Source organism: Protopterus annectens, chromosome 11.part0, assembly GCF_019279795.1.
Source record: "Protopterus annectens isolate FY-2018-M chromosome 11.part0, PAN1.0, whole genome shotgun sequence".
In the NCBI taxonomy this organism is placed as follows: Eukaryota; Metazoa; Chordata; order Ceratodontiformes; family Protopteridae; genus Protopterus; species Protopterus annectens.
The window spans coordinates 141352811-141373343 of NC_056745.1; the positions used below are offsets into that span (position 1 = coordinate 141352811).

Consider the following 20533-nt stretch of genomic DNA (forward strand, 5'->3'; position numbering starts at 1 on the left):
TTGGTGGACCTGTGATTGTGATATCCTTTCCTGCTCCTGCAGGTCGACTGTTTTTCTATGAAGGTCTTGTATTGGCAGTTGCAAAGTCCTTGCACCAACACACACACTGTTGTTGAACAAGGCACTAGAAGTGTGCCCCTAATTTCTTTGCCTTCCAATACGTTCACACCACTTGCACAATTTGTGCCTTAATCTTGGTATTTGTCAATGAAAGGTTCTCCTGTATGATGCTTAACAAGCTCAAGCAGTGTAAGCTTTCATGCGGCCATCTTTTCACAGTTCAAGACCTGCAATAACATTCACTATAATACTGGGGTTGTGAAGAACTGCAAGAAATGCCAGTTATTCAGCATGGCTACTTGTTTAACACCTCGTCAGATGGAGACATTGAGAGAGTACAACACAGTGGAAAATATAATTTTCCTTATGCAGGCTGAGAGCAATACCAGAACACTGTCAGAATGTAAAGGACAGAAATAACTGACAACACTGGTCACACTCTTCTGGAAGAAACTTTGTATTCAAGATGGCCTCTCATTTCTGGCATTTAGTGAGCCCCCCCTTAAGTACAGGGAGGTTGACTTTTTGCCTATCCTTAGACTCATCAAGTAATAAGAGTTATTTTTGTGCAGCAGAATCCCAGAAAGTGCCTTGAGATTGCATCATGAGATGTTAACCCCCTCTTAATTGCTATCTCTCTCTCTCACAACTGGCCTACCTCTGGGGATCAGGCCCTTAAACACCTTGCCAGTGCTCAATGATTGCACTTTAGAACTTTTTTTTGTATCCAGCATGACTTGGTGCTTTAGAGAGGGGAGGGTCCACCAGAGTCTGTTACGCCAGTTCTTACATTCGACATCTGATGGTCACCTGTCACACATTTCCACCACCTCAATAAGATTAAGCACTGTCCTGCCTGTCCAAGAGAGGGAGAGATTATGTTTCGCTTTTTGTTTGTTGGAAAGGGTAGTGTCTACTCATCTCTGAGATGGAGTCCATAATGAACTAATTTTACTTGTAGTGTCACTCTGTATTTAGCTTCATGTTATACTTTTTCATTGAAACTTTACTCATATAAAAAGTATACATTTTTTAAAACTTCTCACTAGACCCAAATACATCCATCCATAACCCCTTTTTCCCATGGGGTCAGGGTGTCACTTCACCAGTGACAGTCATCTAGTGCCAAGGTTTACACCAGTGGGCTGTGTCACTAGAACCAAATATAATTGGTCCACCACTGTAAATAAGCTGTATAACAAAAAATATCTTTCAAAGTTCCAGAACAAAGTTATTCACATTAAAAAGGAAATGAAAATAACAATTAGAATGTCCAAAGCTGAATGTGAACTGAAATTGACATTGGAAGTCAAGGATACCTATAAGACCCTCTTAATTTATATGAGGAAACTGAGAAGTAACACCTTGCAATGTGCAGATCTAATCCAAAATGACATTACACATTCTGATCCTAAAGAGAGCTAGCATACTTGCAGACAAATTTCATGCTAGTTTTACTCTTGAAACAGTCATTGAAATTCCACCAATCCCCAAGTCTCACTCACCCACTTAGATCACCTTAGAACTTGCCCTGGATGTAGTCTCTAAAAATAACACCATGGACTTAGACAATCTGCCTTGGTGTTTTTATTAATAACACCAGACATTCTCAACCTGAACCCTTCCTGCACTTGTTTAACTTAATCCAACTATAGGGAAAATACCTGAGGTGTAGAAAACTGCTGTAGTGATGCATATACACAAAGGTGGGCCCTACCATAGAACCCAGGATTTACAGGCCTTTCAGCCTAACTAACCTGATTTGCAAGGCCATGAATGACCTTTTGAACTACAATTTAAAAAAATCTCTTAAAGCTGGGCCCACAATAGTTTAGCTTTATCAAAGACAGATAATGCCAACTAAACTTGGTAGTCATGTTTGAGAAGTTGTAGAGGAACTGAACCATGGTTACCCACTCCACCCAGCATATCTAGATCTAGCCAAGGACTTTGATGTTGTATCCCACACTGGGATTGAAAACAAGCTAAGACAACTAAAGATGTATCCTTATGTGATAATATAGATTGCAAACTGGCCGAGGGTTAAAACTTATAAATTTAAGGTGGCAGGTATCACTTCAGAAAGTATGAAAGTAACCAGCGGAGTAATACTGGACTCCGTAATGGGACCTCTCATTTGTTGGTATGTACTTTTCCAGTTTTCATATAACAGACCCTGATGGTATGACAGACTATGTTCACTGATAACTACTAGCTGGGTGTCATTGTCCATTCCCCCACTAATACAGAAGTGATCCAGCAAGAACTAGTCCTTACAATCCAATGGTGTGCAGAGAAAAGGTGCAAATTACATGCAAAACGTGCAGGATTGTCACCATTAGAAAGCAGCCTTCATCTACAATTTATAGCATAGTCTGTACTCTCTCCATAAAGGCATGGTGGCCAGTGATCCCGGCACCACCTGAGTCGATAAATCCCTTACCTTTGACTGCCATGTTGCAGCAGTTCATGGGTTCATAGCTAATTCCTGGGTTAATGACCCAAGGGGCCTTATTAAGCCTAGCCATGTTTCTCAAAGGTGAGGATCAAACCTTGTACTTTGTGTGTTTAAGGCAAACACCCTAACCATCATGGCAACCCCCAACCTTTGAAAAAAAGTGCATTTAAGCTTCCCTGACTGGGAATCGAACCCAGGCTGCAGCAGTGGGAGCGCTGAATCCTAACCACTAGATCACCAGGGACTCCCAGAATATTTAGCAAACACTGGAATCAAACCCTGTATTATTGTTGCTGTTAGACAGATTTTACTGAATTTAACAGCTTGAGCCGCAGAGAAAATGTAGGAAATCCTTCTATCTAGCACAACTGATCTCCAAAGGTATCTTGAGCAGGTTAAAGAATGTTATTCTTTCTTTGTACTGTGTCCTAATTAGACCAATTAGTGAGTACAATGACCCTTTTGTCATGTACCTAGCCAAACATGTCATACTGCTAGCAAGGCTGCAACTGTTTATGGAGAAAAAGATTATTGGCCTAAAAACTCTTTGCTACCAAGACAGAATCAAAGCCCTGTCCCTATACTCTGTTATAGACTGCCTAGTATTCTCTGCCATCAAAGACCCCACCCTACTGGATATCTTATACTTTCTTAAGATGAATGGCTTCTTAAACAACCAAACCAAAGCTTTGAACCTTCACCAACTTATAAATAAAATGTGCTGTAGGGATAGATTCATCACTCAGTGGTTGCCTCATCAATGGATCATTTTGTCTTTGCATGTTAAGCAGAGTAACATCTTTGTCTCCTTCAAAACTAACCTTGACAGTTGAGTGGGTGCCCACAAGTTCATCCCTGGGTTGTCCTGGTTTGCCCTCCTGGAAGTGGCAGTTGGGTACATCTTTAGGGTAGTATTTGGCATGCTGCAAATGATCTTTAGACTTGTGTGTCTTGTAGTCCTTATTATCTTGTTCTGCTACCCATCCCTTGATTGCTCCTCTCAGTGGGAGAAATGCTAAGGTTTATTAATTCCTCAGTGGACTGACCTGGAAACATCTTTCTGTCTCCTCAGAAGCATCTCAATGAGTATTTGTAGAAGGAGGAAGAAGACCCTTGAGCCATAAATAGCTTGGACCATGTGCTGAAGGATGTTATTTTTTTCAGTTTGGAACCATGTAGATACTGCTACTTTGTTGGCCAAGAGGTCAGATGCCCCCCCTCCAGATATTCCTGCTGAGGAGAGTGACATCCCTTCTAAACACTCTAGAGCGGAGTCATTTGTCTTCTCTTCTGTGCAGCATAGATCCCAGAGATCACAGCACTTTGCTACATTACTGCAAAATAACAAGTCTAAACCCTTAGGGTGAACATGATTTTTTCACTGCTCTATTTGGGCTTCATTCCCTTTTTTTCACTGCTGTATTTGGGCTTCCTGCCCTAAAATATTTGTTTCACTTGTCCACATTTCTACCCTCCTTGGTGGATCAGGCATTAAAAAAGCTTTTGTCCTTTCCTGACTATGGGTGTTAATAAAAAAAAAACTGATTAAGACCTCATAATATAGCTTTTCCAGTGACTTACAATGTGATGCACTTCAACTTCAGCTAGTAGCAGGCTTGAGTGCATATTTCTGAAAGATGGTGTAGCTTAGGGTATCCTCCTTCAGGTCATCCAACAATCTCCCATTGTGGAACCTTGATAGGATGGTTCTGCTTGGGGAAGCCTGCTAAATTCTGGTTGAACCCATGGAAGGGAAACCAGGCAGGGGTAGGGATGTTTGTGACCACCATTAGGCCTTACTTCTTTCTTTTTTGGTCTAGGCAAGGCCATCTTCTAAGAACGAAGACCCCAGTACTGCTATGACTCCTTGAACTACACTTAGACGAAACTGTAACTAGACAAACTCAAGTAACCATAGATCATCTGAAAGAAAACCAATATAAAACATTTTTTCAGGGGGTTTTGACCCCCCTCCACCCCATATGTTGACTTTACCCCCTATATAGGTGTTAATTTTTTTATGTCTCACCTTCATGGTTGCACAACCATGGGAAACGAAAGAAGTTAAATAACTAATACAGTGAATGATTGCTTGCACTGTAGTAGAAATGGTATTGGCAGTGTTTTTTTTTTTTGCGACAAACCCCAGTCGATGAGTTACAGCTCATACAGTTGTAATCAGTGAATTGTAACCTCATCCATTTCAAACTTGACTACTGGTAAAACAATTAAAATTGGTAGGGTGTTCAAGTGTCATATATTATGCCTTTAAAGAGGGAGACCCCTCCAGCTCCGTATATGCAATGTTCATTTTATTGATCACTCCTGCAGTAGGTCTTAACCATTTGTTATTTTCTGTCAAGAAGATAACAGGTGGCCAGCTCCCAAAGCTTCAGGACACCTTTCACATGCTCAAATCATAGGTTCGAGTGCCAAGCCCTTTTAAGAGCTTTGCCATTGATAGTAGCTCTCCTGCAGGCTTTTGAGGATCGAAGGTCAACTTGTGCTGTTCCTTTAATGGACAGATAAGTTCCCTTTGGGAAAAAAAACCTTCCACACTGAAAACAATTTCTTGTTTAAATGTACTTTCTAAATGAATGTTTCTGCTGAGGAAAATTATTTTTAATGTAGAAGTCTATGTTTTAATAGTCTGTCTCAAGACTTAAACTGTTTACATGAGAGCACACATTTTTACTGTCAGTTTAAAAGTTATTTAAAGTAGCTTAAAACCAATTTTCTCTGGAGAAATTGTGTTTATTTTACTTTTTGGGGCTGGCAAAGTGTATTATGGTGCTTTTTACTGTGTTTTTGTTTTTTGGTTTTGAGAAAAACAACTTTAAAATTTTAATGGCTGCTGTTACTTGTTTTCCCTGGGAAACGGACACCATTTTCATTTTGAAAATGGAACAAACTACCAGTCCTTCATCCAGGAACAAAAAGGAAGTGTTAAGTAAACAGTTTTTGTCACCACAGCAGGCTGGTACTACCTCAGCCACAGGTGGGTGACTCTGCTGTCGCCAAAGCTGGTTCCTCAGATCACTCCTCTTTTACCCTGAATCCTTGTGGTGTAGCACCTATGGCTGTTATGGATCCGGGGTTAGCCATGTCCTCAGCAGCTGTTGGGATCCCTGCAGTGGGCAAGGGAGAGCCATTTTTATTGGTGCTGAGAGAGAGAAATTCTTCCCTGTTAAGTCTGGATGGTGTGCCCATTCTTGGGGAAGCTACTGCTTCCATAACAACATTGTTGGCCTCATTTTTCCTGTCAATAAGAAATGGAAAACTAGACATGTTATCTACACCTCTTCAGTTTTCCCTGCAGACATAAGTAATTTGCTAAACTTGACTAAGGGGTTAATTGACCCTTCTTATAAGATGGTTTCTGGTAAAAGAAAGAGAGGGGTGCCTCTTGTTCTGAAGAGATTCAAGAATGGGAATCTGAATAGGAAGATGAAGGGACAGATGCAAGGATTTCTCCTCGGCTTTCTGATTCATACATGGAGGAGAACAGTGACTGATTCTTCCTGTGGGGGGTGGATTCTCTTTTTCAGAGACTATTTCCAGAATTTGTCATTGTTTTCAATGGCAGTATATTGAGGTTTATCAGTCCCTCAGAAATTACTATGAGCTGTTACAGATGGAATTTACCAAAACCTTTACCCTTTCTCCCAGTGTTGTTTGGTTTGGAGGATGTTTGTGTGACTGCCTTCAGTTTTCCTTACAGTCAGCCTACTGCCCTAAAAAAGGCAGATAGATTGTATAAAATTTCTGTCTTTTAAGTGTTTATACACTATTCCCATACCTGACCCGGCAGGTATATTTATTTATTTATATTTGTTGACCGGGAGTGTCCGACTGGACGTAGGTCCATTTTCAGCGGAGGCCCGGGGAGAAAAACTCCACAGTTAAAATAAACAGACAGTAGTTACACTGGATTACATAGCGATTAACAATTTACATAGCAATTACTTACAACATATTTACAGATGAAGAACATAGTACATCAGTTGACAACTAGAATCTTTATCTGTGAAGTACATAACAGACATTAACAAATGTTACAATAAGAAGTTCCTGCTGTATAATAAGTACTAGGCTTATGAACATCTTTACTTTAGATCGCTTTACTTATTCTGCTGTTGCTAAACATTTAGTTAATTCCAATCCAACACTTTCTGACAAGGATAGGAAAATAATTTATAAGTATGGGGAAAAAGGTGTGTACTTCTGCAACTTTGATTTTCAGAATTTTGAATTGCCAGACTCCCATGCTAAATTTTATTCTGACTAATTGCGAAAGTATGCAGAATGTTTTATTTGCAGATGTTCATCGTGTTACTCTATCAACAGAGTCATACAAACACTTTAACCAATGAGTTGTGACCTGTACAGTTGAAGAAATTAAACCATTTTAAGCAGATTTTCCCTCACAGGAAGAAAAGTACAGTTCTGTACCTACCATAAATGTAGATGTTAGAGTGTTCACCCTGCTGCAGTCATCACACTTGGGGTTATCCTGCCGTCAGGCGGTCCCGCAGTCGGCCTGAATTCCAAAGTCTTTGGTCCGGCATCGGTTGCTGTCGCTTCTTCCCTGACGTCAATGCGCCAGGGGTATAAAAGAGGCATCCAACGCCATTTTCTTCAGTCTTTCTTGCTGCGCGGTGCCTGAAGCAGAAGCAGTTCACAAGTGCCGGTCGGCCGACACCTGAGATTTTCGAATCGAATTTCCATCCGAAGTCTTCCAAGCTAAGTACCCCGTTGGGGAACCTTTTCTTGCCTCAGTCCAATGTCAGAAAAAGGTAACAATTGCATTTCTTGTGGGAAGCAAATACCTCATAAGGACTTTCATTCTTATTGTATACCTTGCCTAGGCCCAGACCACAACGTCACTGGTTGTCGTTTTTGTGCTAGGTTCAATAAGCGAACTATAAAGCGACGCTTTGATTTCGCTCGACACTACTTCGGTAGGAAATTTAATTATACTATGCTGTCGGAGCAACCAACTACTGGCACGCATAAAAAATGCAAAGATAAGGACAGGCAGCCTAGATCCAAGCCAGACTTTGAGGCCTCGGCTGGGCCTGTCGCCGGTTCTCCGGTTTTCAGTGAGGCACCTACGCAGCCCCTGACGACCGCAGCATTGAAACCCCAGACCGCTTCGGATTCTCAGTCAGAGCGTACTAGGCCGACGCAGCTATTTTCTTTAGGCCCCACCGGCAACATTGCAGGAGAAGCCGGTGCTGTGGAAACACCTTCGGTTTCAGAAGGTGTCTTTAGACTGACTACTCTCACCATAAAATCTTATGGCAAGCTTAAGACTCCTTTAAAACCTAAAAAGACTGTACATCAGTCTCCAGTTCAAGGCCCCATGCCTAAGAAACAGATGCTTAAGATGGCTGAAGATTTGATTACTCTGATCAGGGGCTCCCAACCCCCCCCCTCAGACAAACGGCCAAGGCAAGAGGAGGATTATGCTTCTGATCAAGTTTCTATTTTCTCAGACTCCTCTGAGGAACAGGATTACTCCTTTCCCCCTTATGAAGATTCTGATGCTGAAGACTCCATTCCCTCAGCATCTCCTCCTGAAGACTATTCCTTTGGGGAAACCTTACATATCATGAGGGAACTTTTCCACTGGGTAGGTCAGGACTACTCCGACTCAAAAGGCTCAGAGAGTTTCTTTTACTTCCCCAGCACAGACCACTTGCTATCCCTCCAGTTTTAGACATTGTGGATGATGTTTACTTAGAATCTAGTCTAAATCCAGATTCTCTGCCTCCTGCTCCAGCCAAACCAGACAGATATTATAGAGTGCCTGACTCGCACAAATTCCTTTACAAAAACCCTGTTGCTGACCCAGAAACAATCTCCCAGGGTCCCAAAGGGGCTAAGGCTTCTATGGCTAAAAATCCTGTGCCCTCTGAAAGGGACTCTAGAGCACTAGATAGGTGGGGGAAGAAGGTTTACAGCTCAGCTACTCTAGCTATGAGAGCATTAAATTGTCAATTTCACATGCTGAAATATCAGCAATTCCTAATGTATCAATTAAAACAAAAGATGAGCACACACTCTCAGCAGTCTGAATTCAAGGAAATGCAGGATCTGTTGCATGCAGCTGAACAGGTGGGCAAACATACTTTACTATGTGGATTTGATTCCTTGGAAGCTTCCTGTAGAGCAGCTGTTACTGGGTCTGTCATACGCAGGCATGCTTGGTTAAAGGAACAAACTCTGCCTGATCATGTTAAAGCAAAATTACAAGATGCACCTTTACAGCAGGATGTCTTATTTAGTGTCAAAGCAGAAGAGGTTTTAAAGAAAATGGAGGATAAGGCAAAGTCTATGCAGATGGTCAAGGATTTCTTAGAGGTACAACCCCCTCGTTTCAGCAGAAATTGGCCAACAAAAAATTGGTCCTTTCCAGCTTCTGACAGGCCACAGAGGGGTAAATACAGACGCCCAAGGGCCAGAGGTCGAGCACAAATTCCTTACAAACCTCACCAATGGGGCACTGCAACACAGAAGGGAGGAGAAGACATGCCCCAAACTGCTAGAAGACGAACACAGTGACTTAACCCTCAAACTGCCAAGCAAAACTCTCTTGGCAGGAAAATTAGCATTTTTTGCAGACAACTGGCACATCATCACAAAGGACAAATGAGTCCTAGACATTATCTCACAAGGATACAGATTCCATTTTCACACCTTGCCAAGGATAAAAGGAATGCCAAACCTGCCACTAAATCAATGGGCAGAGGTACAAAAACAAATCGCAGCTCTCATGGACATGAGAACCATTCAACTGGTGCCTACACAGGAGCAAGGCCAAGGATTTTACTCAAGGCTCTTTCTAGTCCCCAGAAAAGACAATGCATGGAGACCCATTCTGGACCTTTTAATTCTAAACACCTACTTGCAAGTACCTAAATTCAAGATGCTAACACTACAGCAGCTTCTTCCCATGTTGGGCAAGAAGGCTTGGCTAGTAACGTTGGACCTCAAGGAGGCATACCTGCATGTCCCTATCAGACAAAATTGCAGACGATACCTCCGTTTCATTGCAGGTTCAACCCATTACTAATTCTCTGCACTGCCCTTTGACTTATCTACTGCCCCCAGGGTCTTCACAAAATGCCTGGCACCAGTAATTCCATACTGCAGACAGAGGAATTCAAATATAACCATACCTGGACGACTGCCTCATCCAAGCAGGAAAGCAAGGACATTCTCTTACAACATCTGGCGTTTGTCAAACACCTTCTAAGTTGCCTAGGGTACACCGTAAACGAAAAGAAATAAAAACTAGTGCCCTCACAAAACATGACATTCCTGGGTGCCAGCTTGAATACAACGGCCCAGATGGCTTATCTCACGCCAGACAAGCAACTACAACTAACTCAATACTTCAGAATAATGGCAACAAAGACCCAACTCCCTGCAAGAAAAATTATGCAGGCCTTGGGCTTCATGGCATCTTGCATACTACTAATACCATTTGCAAAACTGCATATGAGGAAATTACAATGGTATCTGAAAAGCGTATAGACTCAACACAGCCACAACTTGGAAACAATGATACCTCTCATTCCCAGTCTTCAACAGCAGTTTCTATGGTGGTCACAGGCATGTCACCTCAACAAGGGTCAGCCTTTCACCTTATCTCCAGCCAGTCAAACTGTGACAACAGATGCATCGGACTATGCCTGGGGAGCACACATGGCAGGACAGTGCGTTCAAGGCAAATGTACTACCGATCAAAGATATCTGCACATCAATCAAAAAGAAATGCTAGCTGTACAGAATGCTCTGCCAGCTTTCAAGGACCTCTTACATCCAGGACAACTTATAATAAGGACAAGACAATACCACAGTGATGTAGTACATAAACAAGCAAGGGGATACACACTCCTACCCTCTATGCAGCAAGCAATGACCTTGTGGAACACAGCACTGACTTACCAAGTTCAATTACAAGCACAATTCCTGCCAGGAAAAAAGAACACATTGGCAGACGATCTAAGCAGAAACATTATGGATCCACAAGTATTTGCAATGCTAACTCAAAAATGGGGCCGCTCAGACATAGACCTGTTTTCCAACCCCCAAAACTATCAGCTACCAAAACTTTGCACAAGGACATTCCACCATCAAGCTTGGAAAGTGGACGAACTCTCATTCAGTTGGAAAATGTTGACAGTATATGCCTTTCCTCCACTACCCCTTCTAACAAAGGTGCTACTGAAAGTCAGAATGGAGAGACCACAAATTATGCTCATTACCCCAGACTGGCCACGCCAGCACTGGTACCCACTACTAAGGAACATGGCCCACGGCCCACCATGGATTTTACCACAAATTCCTCATCTGCTCACACAGCAGGACAGCCAGATTCTACACAGCCAGCTCAAGACCTTAAATCTGGCTGCATGGCAAATCATCTAAACAACCAGCCAGCTCCTCTATCACAATCTGTTATGGATGTCATTCTGGAGGCCAGGAGGCCCAGCACCAGGAAAGCCTACTCAGACAAATGGAAAAGATTTTGCACCTTGAACCAAGCTAAAGGCCAAAATCCCCTTGAGCCGGACATACCTCAGATTCTACAATATTTAACTGAGATGTTACACAAAGGACTTTCCTTTTCATCTATTAAAATCCACGCCTCAGCTATTTCAGCTCACTACAACACGGATCCTCCCTTATTTTCTCATCCACTTCTAAGGCAGTACCTCAGAGGGGCCAAAAATATAAGGCCTCCCGGGAGAGCACCCACGCCAACTTGGGACCTCAACTTTGTTCTGGAAAAGCTTACGCTACCACCTTTTGAGCCAGCTTTCTCATGTGATTTAAAGTTTATATCATGGAAAACTGCCCTGCTGCTAGCAATTACTTCAGCCAGAAGAGTCTCAGAGCTACAGGCACTAATGGCAGTGGAGACTTTCCTCATTTTCCATCAAGACAGAGTCTCTCTACGAACTAACCCCTCCTTTATGCCAAAGGTGGTATCCAGTGTGGCTCTAAATCAAACCATCCATTTACCCACCTTTTTTCCAAATCCACAGAACAAAGGAGAAAGACTCCTGCACTCCTTGGACATTCACAGGCAACTACGTTACTACTTGGATAAAACTAAGGCTTTCAGAAAATCTGACCAGCTCGTCGTATCCTATGCTACAGCGTCACAAGGAAAGGCTATCTCAAAACAGACCATTTCAAAATGGATAGAACATTGCATACGTTTTTGCTACACCCATCATGGAAAACCAGTTCCTGCTAGCATAAGGCCCCACTCCACCAGGGCAGCAGCTACATCTACAGCCTTCCTCAGGGGGGTGCCAACCAAGGATATTCTGGAAGCTGCAACTTGGAGTTCAGTACACACCTTCACCAAACACTATCACTTACCTCTTTACTCTAAGACTAGAGCTGGCTTCGCCACTGCAGTTTTGCAAGGCCTACTAGCCTCTTCTAACCCTGTTTGATTCCACCTCCCATCCTTAGCTTTGGGATTCAACCCAAATGTGATGACTGCAGCAGGGTAACACAATGAACATAGTACAGTTTTGTACCTACCATAAATGTAGATGTTCGAGTGTTCACCCTGCTGCAGTCCAGGTTACCCTCCCTCCATCCCCTCTGATCTAACTGAAACCTTTCTATGCCTTTATATCTGATACAACCTTTGTGGTGTATTTGCTTATAGCTGGAGGAATGGTTTTGTTTGTGCTTCACTTTTATTATTGGTACTATGTAGTGACCTCCTATTGGGGCGGCACCTGACATCTGGGGCAAGAAAAACTGAAGAAAATGGCGTTGGATGCCTCTTTTATACCCCTGGCGCACTGACATCAGGGAAGAAGCGACAGCAACCGACGCCGGACCAAGACTTTGGAATTCAGGCCGACTGCGTGACCGCCTGACGGCAGGATAACCCCAAGTGTGATGACTGCAGCAGGGTGAACACCCTAACATCTACATTTATGGTAGGTACAGAACTGTACTTTTCTTCCTGTGAGGGAAAATCTGCTTAAAATGGTTTAATTTCTTCAACTGTACAGGTCACAACTCATTGGTTAAAGTGTTTGTATGACTCTGTTGATACTTCTTACAGGGCTATGGCTACTGGTACTGTTTTGAGGAGGTTTGCCTGGCTGCATTCTCCGAACCTCTCAGATGACGTGAAAAATGAAAATTTAAATTCTCCTTTGGGTAGCAACTCCATTTTTGGTCTGTCCGCTGCAGAGGTCATCAGTAAGTGTGATGAGAGGATTAAGTTGATTCAGGGAATCTCTAAGATTTTTCAGTCCTCCTTTTCCTAATTTTCTAAGGGATTCTGTATCCCCTCATCCAATTTTGCCAAGAAACAATGTAGTCTTATCAAAATGCTGGTAAAGAGCTGCTTAAGAAGAAATGGCAAGGGGGTTCCAAAAAGAATACAAGGACCTCCCAAAACCAAGGACAGCCCTACAAGTAAGAAGACTAAGGAACCTTGCCCCCCCCCCCCCGGTCCCTTTTCCCTTCCAGAAAGTTTGAATCTCTGCTTTTCATTTTGGCAACAGATAGTTTCAGACAAATGGTTTCTGAAAATGTTACAGTTGTCAGGACATTCATCCTTTCCAGGGGGTCATTTTTCATCCACCAGATCAGACTCCTGTGTTTCTCCCTATCCTTCAACATATTTTGTCTCAGTGAGCCAGTGCTTGGAGACCAATTCCTGATCTTTCTTTCCTAAACCTGTTTGTCTTAGTGACCAAGTTAAAATTCTGTCATTTCACAGCATGGTACACTAGATTTAAAAGATGCTTATTGTTACATTCCTGTTCATGTGTTTCTTAAGGTTTTGTGTGTTTGGATCACATTTAGTTGTCTGCCTTACCCTTTGGACTATCTATTACACCAGCAGTGTTCATAAAGTGGACAGCTCCAGTTATAGCTCATTGCAGGCTACAGGGTATCCATATTTTTCCATATTTAGATTAATCACTTACCTTTGCAGAGTCTTTTTCAAAGTGTGAAGAATCTCTCTCTCTCGGGTGAGAGATCTCTTAACCAAGCTGGAATTCCAAGAGAACACTCAAAAGACTTTTTTTTTACTCCTACACAGGGTTGTGTTTCTGAGGTGTCTGCTTGACACTACAGTTCAAAGAACTTTTCTTCCACAGGAAAAAATATATCTTTACCTAGATCTATTTCTAAGTGTTTCCACTCCGATGTCAAGCACTCCAAGGGAATACCTCAGATTTTGAGTCTCATGGCATCTGCAATTCTCCTACTACACCGGGCAAGACTCCACATGAGGAATACATAAAAGTATCTGAAGTCTCTTTGGTCCCACCACCAACACCAGTTATCTTTTCAAATCCCAGATGTCCTTCAAGGATGCATCTGCAGTCCTAACAAATGGGTTGTTCAGATCAGCCATGTTAGCTTGCTGTATATCTTCATAGTACAGTGTCACTCTGCAGACATCCTACATTACTTCAGAGCACAACTGCGTGGCAGACAAGCTGAGCAGGACAAAGGCAAACACTCACAGATAGAAACTGCTCCCCCAGTAGTCTTCCAAATTTTGATCCATCTGTGGGGAGTTTTTCAAGTAGACCTATTTGCCTCCTGTCTGAATGAACAGCTGGCAAACTTTTGCTGCAGTACTCCATGCAGGAAGACCTGGAAAACAGATGCTTATTCTTTTCCTTGGACTATAATGTTCCTGTATGCTTTTTCACACTTTCCACTGATATCAAGAGTACTTCTGAAGATTCAGAAGGAATACTTCAAGATCATTGTTGTGACTGCCTTCTGACCCAGGCAACAGTAGTTCTCCCTTCTTTTGGAAATGGCTGGGGACAATTACCACAAGCTTCCTCACAGACTGGATCTATTTACAAAAAAACAGGGGCGTTTGATCCAAGCCCAATCAACTTCATCTGCTTGTGCAGATGGTAGGGTCTTAATTCTCTTTAGGCACTTGTTTTCTGAGGATGTGCAGCAAGTACTAATGGAGGCAAGGAGACCTGCTACTAGAAAATCATATATTAACAAACGGAAAAGGTTTTCTAGTTGGTGCCAACAACATAACCAGTATCAATTAGATGCTAGTGTTTCTCTGGTTTTGCAATATTTGTGTGGTTTACTATTCTTTAGCCTTTCTTACTCTTCCATCAAGGTTCATTTATTTGCTATTTCATCATGTCTACCCATGGATCCTCCTCTTTCAAGGCAGTCTCTTGTCAAAATGTTTTTGAAAGGGGTTTTGCATAGGAGACCTCCAAGAAAATCTGTGGCTCTTTCTTGGGAACTTAGAGAAGCTAACAATAGGTCCATTTGAACCATCTCATCTGGCTGACCTGAGGTTCTTAACATGAAAACTGTTTCACTGATTGCTGTTCAGAGGTCAGAGCAATCTGAGTTGCAAGTTGTTATGGTGAATCAGCCCTGTCTCATTTTCCACAGGAACAGGATTTCTTTGAGAAGCATTTCTGTGGGTTTGTCCCAACTTGAGGCTAATCACAAAAGACCATTGGTTTCTTGACATGGTTGTGGATGGTCATGTCTTAAAGCTCTTAATGCCCAAAAAATACTCCAGTAAGACTGAGACACTCCTGCACAACTCTTAGGACAGGTCCGGAATCTACCTCTCGAGTGACTGTAGAGAAACTCTCTCCTTCAAAATGAGGTCTGGATCTCTTCTTCCTCTCCTAACTTACAAAATGAGATTTCTGTTTTATCATGGACCTCAGTGATGTCATGGAGAGCAACTGTTATGTCAAGTTCTTGATGCTAGTTCCTCATTGCAACATGCTGCTCTGTCTGCACATTGCTTTGATGGTGTTGCTAGATAGGATGAAAGGCTTTTAGCACATCAGTATCTTGAATCTGTGCAGTTTGTTTTCAGAGGGCACTCCTTTCACTACAGGGTGCACCTATTTTTATTTCTTTTCAGCTTTCAGGGTATTTTTGTTTTTGGTAAAGTGTTAGCCATTGTGGCAGAGGCCGTAGAGGAGGAGGACCTTCTTGAGATACCCTACCCTGATGACTGTTTCCTGGTGGCCTTGTCGATGGATTCTGTGTTTGCATCCCTGGATTGTTTGGTCCCATTGTTGTAAATTGTAGAGGTTTCTATGAATAGGCAGAAGTCCTCTCTGATTCTGTCTCAGGAGATTGCCTTCATTACTGCAGGGTTGGACATTACCCATTGTTTTTTTCTACCTAAGGAGAGGACCTAGGAAGTTATGTCTCTAGCATTGTAGGAGACGATCCAAGTGACAGTCCAGGACTGGGACCATCCTGGACCTTCTAGGCTTAATAGCACCACTGTCTTCATGGTGTTTTTTCTCATGTGTGATGCTCCAGCTGCTGGAGTGGACTGTGAGACATTAATAGCTGCAGAATCACCATGAGCTCATGAAACACCAGATGTCACATTGTTGTTGCTGAGCCCTGGAATGATGGACAAGTTCACACCACTCGGTGAGCCTTTCTTTCCTGCATCCAAGCCTGTTGCAGTTTCCTGTGATGAATACTTCTCTGGTGGAATAGGGAGCCCACTTAGGGTTCTTTATCATGAAATAAAATGGACCTTTCTGGAGAAAGGCTTTCATATATACCAGCCATAGATAAGGGTGCATTTCTGTGAAGATCAGAGTCCTTTCTGATTCAGTCTGGCTGGCATTCCATTGTATGGTACATAAGCAGTCATGGTGGTACTTGTTTCTATCCCTTATACAGGGGACAGTGCACATTTAGCAGTGTGCCATAGACAGAAGCATAGTCTGTCACCAGTTTACATTATGAAAGAGGCAGATGCTAGATTAAGGACTTCCATTTTAAAGTAGTTATTAGACAGGCTAAAGGGTAAAATAAATTGTGTTTCATTTATGCATAAAAGAGAGTTAAGCAGAAAGAAAAATAACCTTGCTGGTCAAGCATGAGAGTGTTTATTAAAAAGAAAAGATAAGCATAAAGTGTGTAAAAAACAGAGAGATACAGCATGTTCTTTTCTCAAGGAAAAGATACAATCTTATTAGCTACAGAATGTTCCTTAAATAAAGTGCATACGAGATCAAACTTGAGACCAAGGTTAGGAAAAGTAAATAAGGAAAATTACTGGACTGAACCAATATAATATGTTGTGTTCAGGATAGCAGTTCCGTTACGGTTAGTAAGTTTGTTCGACCTGTTACTTCAGAGAAGATGACAGACACTCGAGCCCTAGTACAGAAGACAGGTTATCTAAAGACTATGTTAGTTACTTTCAGGACAATCAGAATATGACATGCAGTAACTTTGAACACTAATTGTTTATCAGTACTGTTAATGAAGACAGTATGCGGATATTGTGAACAACTAATAAAGCCTTATTGAATAAACTACAGTGTTTGGAGAATTCATTCTGAAAAGTGCACAAGACTTGGGCTATAAAGGAGAGACTGGCACCTGTTCAGGACGAGCTTGGATAATTAACAGATAAAAACATTTGTTTCTCAGTCTCATTGCATACAGTGTTTCCAGCTAATTATGGTACAGTACAGAAATATTAATTCTTACAGCAGACATGCTGGTAGACACACCGTAAGCCATTCCTTTATTCCTGTAATGGAGCTGATTCAGGAATATTGTCTAGTATGAGTCTTCCAAGAATAGGACACCTTGGGGACTTTTAAAATGTGTTCCTTCCTCTCATCAGCTGATTGCAGCAGGTCATGGAGGATTTGACTGGAGATGTTCTTCCTCCTTTGGCAAAGGAGATTCCTATATACCTTCCAACTGTTTCCTTTCTATTCTGCACCTATTCACAACATTTAAAAGAAGCCTTCTCACTGTTGCCTCTTAATTTGTCCATAATCATAAAAATAAATAAAATAATGATTAACACTCCTCATTTCCCTTGTTGACAAAGAAAGGTATGGCTTCAAGTTCTTAAGACTTTTTGCAGTACAAGAGAAGTTTAGAAGCAGCACAATCACTATCTTTGGATTCTCACCAGACATTTCAGAGTGTTGAAGGTGAATGAAACCACTTGTCAGGCCTCTTCTGTTAAATGGATGAGTTTCTTCATTTGGTAGAAAGATATCTTGTACTGTCCCATTCGGTTAGCAGGCATGCTTTTTTTTACTTATTTTAGGCACTCCCAGGAATCGGGGCTCTGATATTTCATAGTCTCGCTACTTTTGTCCGCTGTTTCTGCCCATCATGAACTTGTGCAGAGTAAGACTGTGGCCCAGCACTTGATGCTTGAACAGTTCCTTAAAAGGGTTCTGCATTTACATCTGCCTTGAGACTTTAATTTCATGATGGGTAGTCTTCCTATTCCCAATTTGTGGCTTCTGATTCAGTGGAACTTAGGTTCAACTCTTTTGAGATGCTTCTTGGTGGCTGTCACTTGGGCTTGAGATGCTTCTTGGTGGCTGTCACTTGGGCTTTCTGGATATTGGGTGTATGGAACCATGTATTTTGTTTGTAATACTACGCCACTTATACACATTCTCACGTGGGTATTTCCATGTGCCTTCATGCTGGAAATTGGCAGAGTTTGTTTCACTTTGTGGAGGTGGAGAAAGAAGCAGCCTTTTCCAGTAGAGACCTGTTAATTTAAATATTGTGCTAGGGAAATGTTTTGGGCATGTGTTAACTGATGTAATCTGTTCTCTAAATGGATCTGCTAATTTGTATTTGACAGCAGGGATTTGTCGGTAACAGAACTTATTTTTTCCATTTCTCAGAGTTTTTGTAATATGTAAATTTAAGTCACATATATTGGATTTACCAAATCTGTAGTCTTTATCTAACTGAAGCAATTGACAGCATTACTCATAATGATCGAAAGTGTGACTGACCCTCAGATCAGCATATATGCGGTTAGCTGGGTAAACACTTGGCTATGTAATTATGAACAGTCACCATTTAAAGAGTTTATGGCCAAGTGATGGGTCCTGTATTTTCTAATCTAATAATAAATGAATGCTAGCATATTAACATGTGTATAACTATTCAGTGAGAGCAATAACATCTTAACCAGAGAGATAATGACGAATTTCAAAAGGTCTGATCATACCTCTCAAATATACCTCATTACGAGGAACGTTCCTTATTTGGGGTCTTAAAAAGTTCATATTCCTCAAAGTTCCACTGTGAGAGTAAAGAACTGGTTAATAGGTTCATAGTTCATAGTTTAGGTTGATAGTTTTAGTACTAAGCTATCTGCCCTTGCGAGCCATTTTAAGTCTAGCCAGTTATCCCTTGTGAGACTCAAACCCTGCACCTTGTGTCTGTAAGGCAAACACCTTAGCCATTAAGACACCCTCACAACATAATAATTGATTTCTGTGGATTTTTCTGAAAATGTAAAATAAACGTTCTACATTTCAGTTTGTAGAGTGCACTCAACTTGAACTCAGTTACCTAGCTTGGCAAAAACTATATAGCTTGGCATTCATTGTTAATAAGAATCAGAAGTAAAATATTTTATCTCTTATAAACTATGCAGCTTTGTGTAAAATTATCATCTACAAGCAGGCAAGATAAACTCTTATATGCAGCTGTGTTTCATCAACATGATACTCAAGATAGGCCAGGGACGAAAAGAGTTATTCTTCAGAAACAGAATGTTTAAAATATAGAAAGCAAACTGTCAGCAGACCAGCTTCAAAGGAAAGACTTATTATTCTGGCAAATTCTCTAAACTGCTGATGCAGCAGAAAAGACACTATAAGGATTGGGACTTTTTCTTTTATATCAGAGACTTTGATTATTCTATTCTTGCAGACCTGATGCTGCAAGCTGAAGTACGTTTTTGATGTATATACCTTTTATTGTTAATGTAGATGTAAACCTTGTCCCCAAGTCCCACAGCAAGTAGCAGGACAACCACGTCAAGGGCAAATTATACAAGGGCAGCAATAGGCAGCATCAGCTCCCCCAGCCATTCAGTTAAATTCTCAAGTTACTCAATCTATAGAGGGTCCTCAAAAGAGACCGCCTATTTGTTATTCCTGTAAACAGGTAGGTCATACTAAAAATTATTGTAAATATGATCGCAGATGGCACCAGGAACAAGAGGCAAAAAGGGTAAGTTTCTTACCGTGAAAAATTTTGATAAGCCACGTATACCATGACAGCAACAGGTAATACAGCCAGAAGTACAAACACAGCAGTACACTTCACAGCAATATGTGACAGAGGGTAATAGGCGACTACAGCAGCAACCCCTGTATACCACAGACACTCAACAGACAGTATTCCCAGTACAGCAAAGGGATGGTGTGATGCCTAGTGTCAATTTACAAGGTAATATTGTTAGCACACAGGATACAACTGTCCCTCCTGACTTTGTTCCTGATGGTCCAGTAAATTCTAATTATCAGCAGCAAACAGCCTTGCATCATGAACTTATCTGATCTTCTTATGTTGACTATGAAGAGGCCGACGAAACACTGCAATTATGTCCTTTGCAGTCTGATACTACCGATGATTCGGGGTGGGAAGTAGATCTACTATAGTGGTGTGACCCCCCCCCCCCACCACCAAAGTCTCTTTATTGACTAACTTCAGGAAAGGGAAAGATGGATGACCACTTATCAACAGGTGGGTAGAGGGGAACCTGTGGGAAGATGTTCTTCTAGATACAGGAGCGGCCATCTCAGTGACAGGTAGGCATTTGCCTCCTGACTTGTCTAAACATACATATGTTTCAGGTTTTAATGGTTCTGGATGTTTAGCCATAGGTAGTAAACCTGTACAAGTACAATTCTCCCATCAAGGGGAACCAGTGAAAGGGGAATTTTTGATGCTTAATTCTTGCACCTCCACAATCTTGGGAATGGATATATTGTCCAAAATGGGAATCGTCATAGACCTTCCTAATGGCATTATATGGCAAGGACAAGGCCCCATGTTATGCATGATTGAGGCAATACATGTATCAAACAGTTCTAAAAAGGGCTGTACTGTTAGCCCTACTGAAAATGAAGTATGGTTAAAGGTAAAACAGCAGTTCCCTACGTTGTGGCTTCAGGGCCC

At 41.7% G+C, this 20533-nt stretch overlaps 1 protein-coding gene and 1 non-coding gene across 3 annotated transcripts in view; one reads left to right on the forward strand and one right to left on the reverse strand.

The window, feature by feature from the left end:
• Positions 1–20533, forward strand: part of TTLL1 (tubulin tyrosine ligase like 1) — a 932005-nt gene that overhangs the window by 107611 nt on the left and 803861 nt on the right. The window lies entirely within an intron of this gene.
• On the reverse strand, positions 2691–2762 carry TRNAG-CCC. Its single transcript has one exon. It is a non-coding gene; the product is annotated as a tRNA-Gly (tRNA).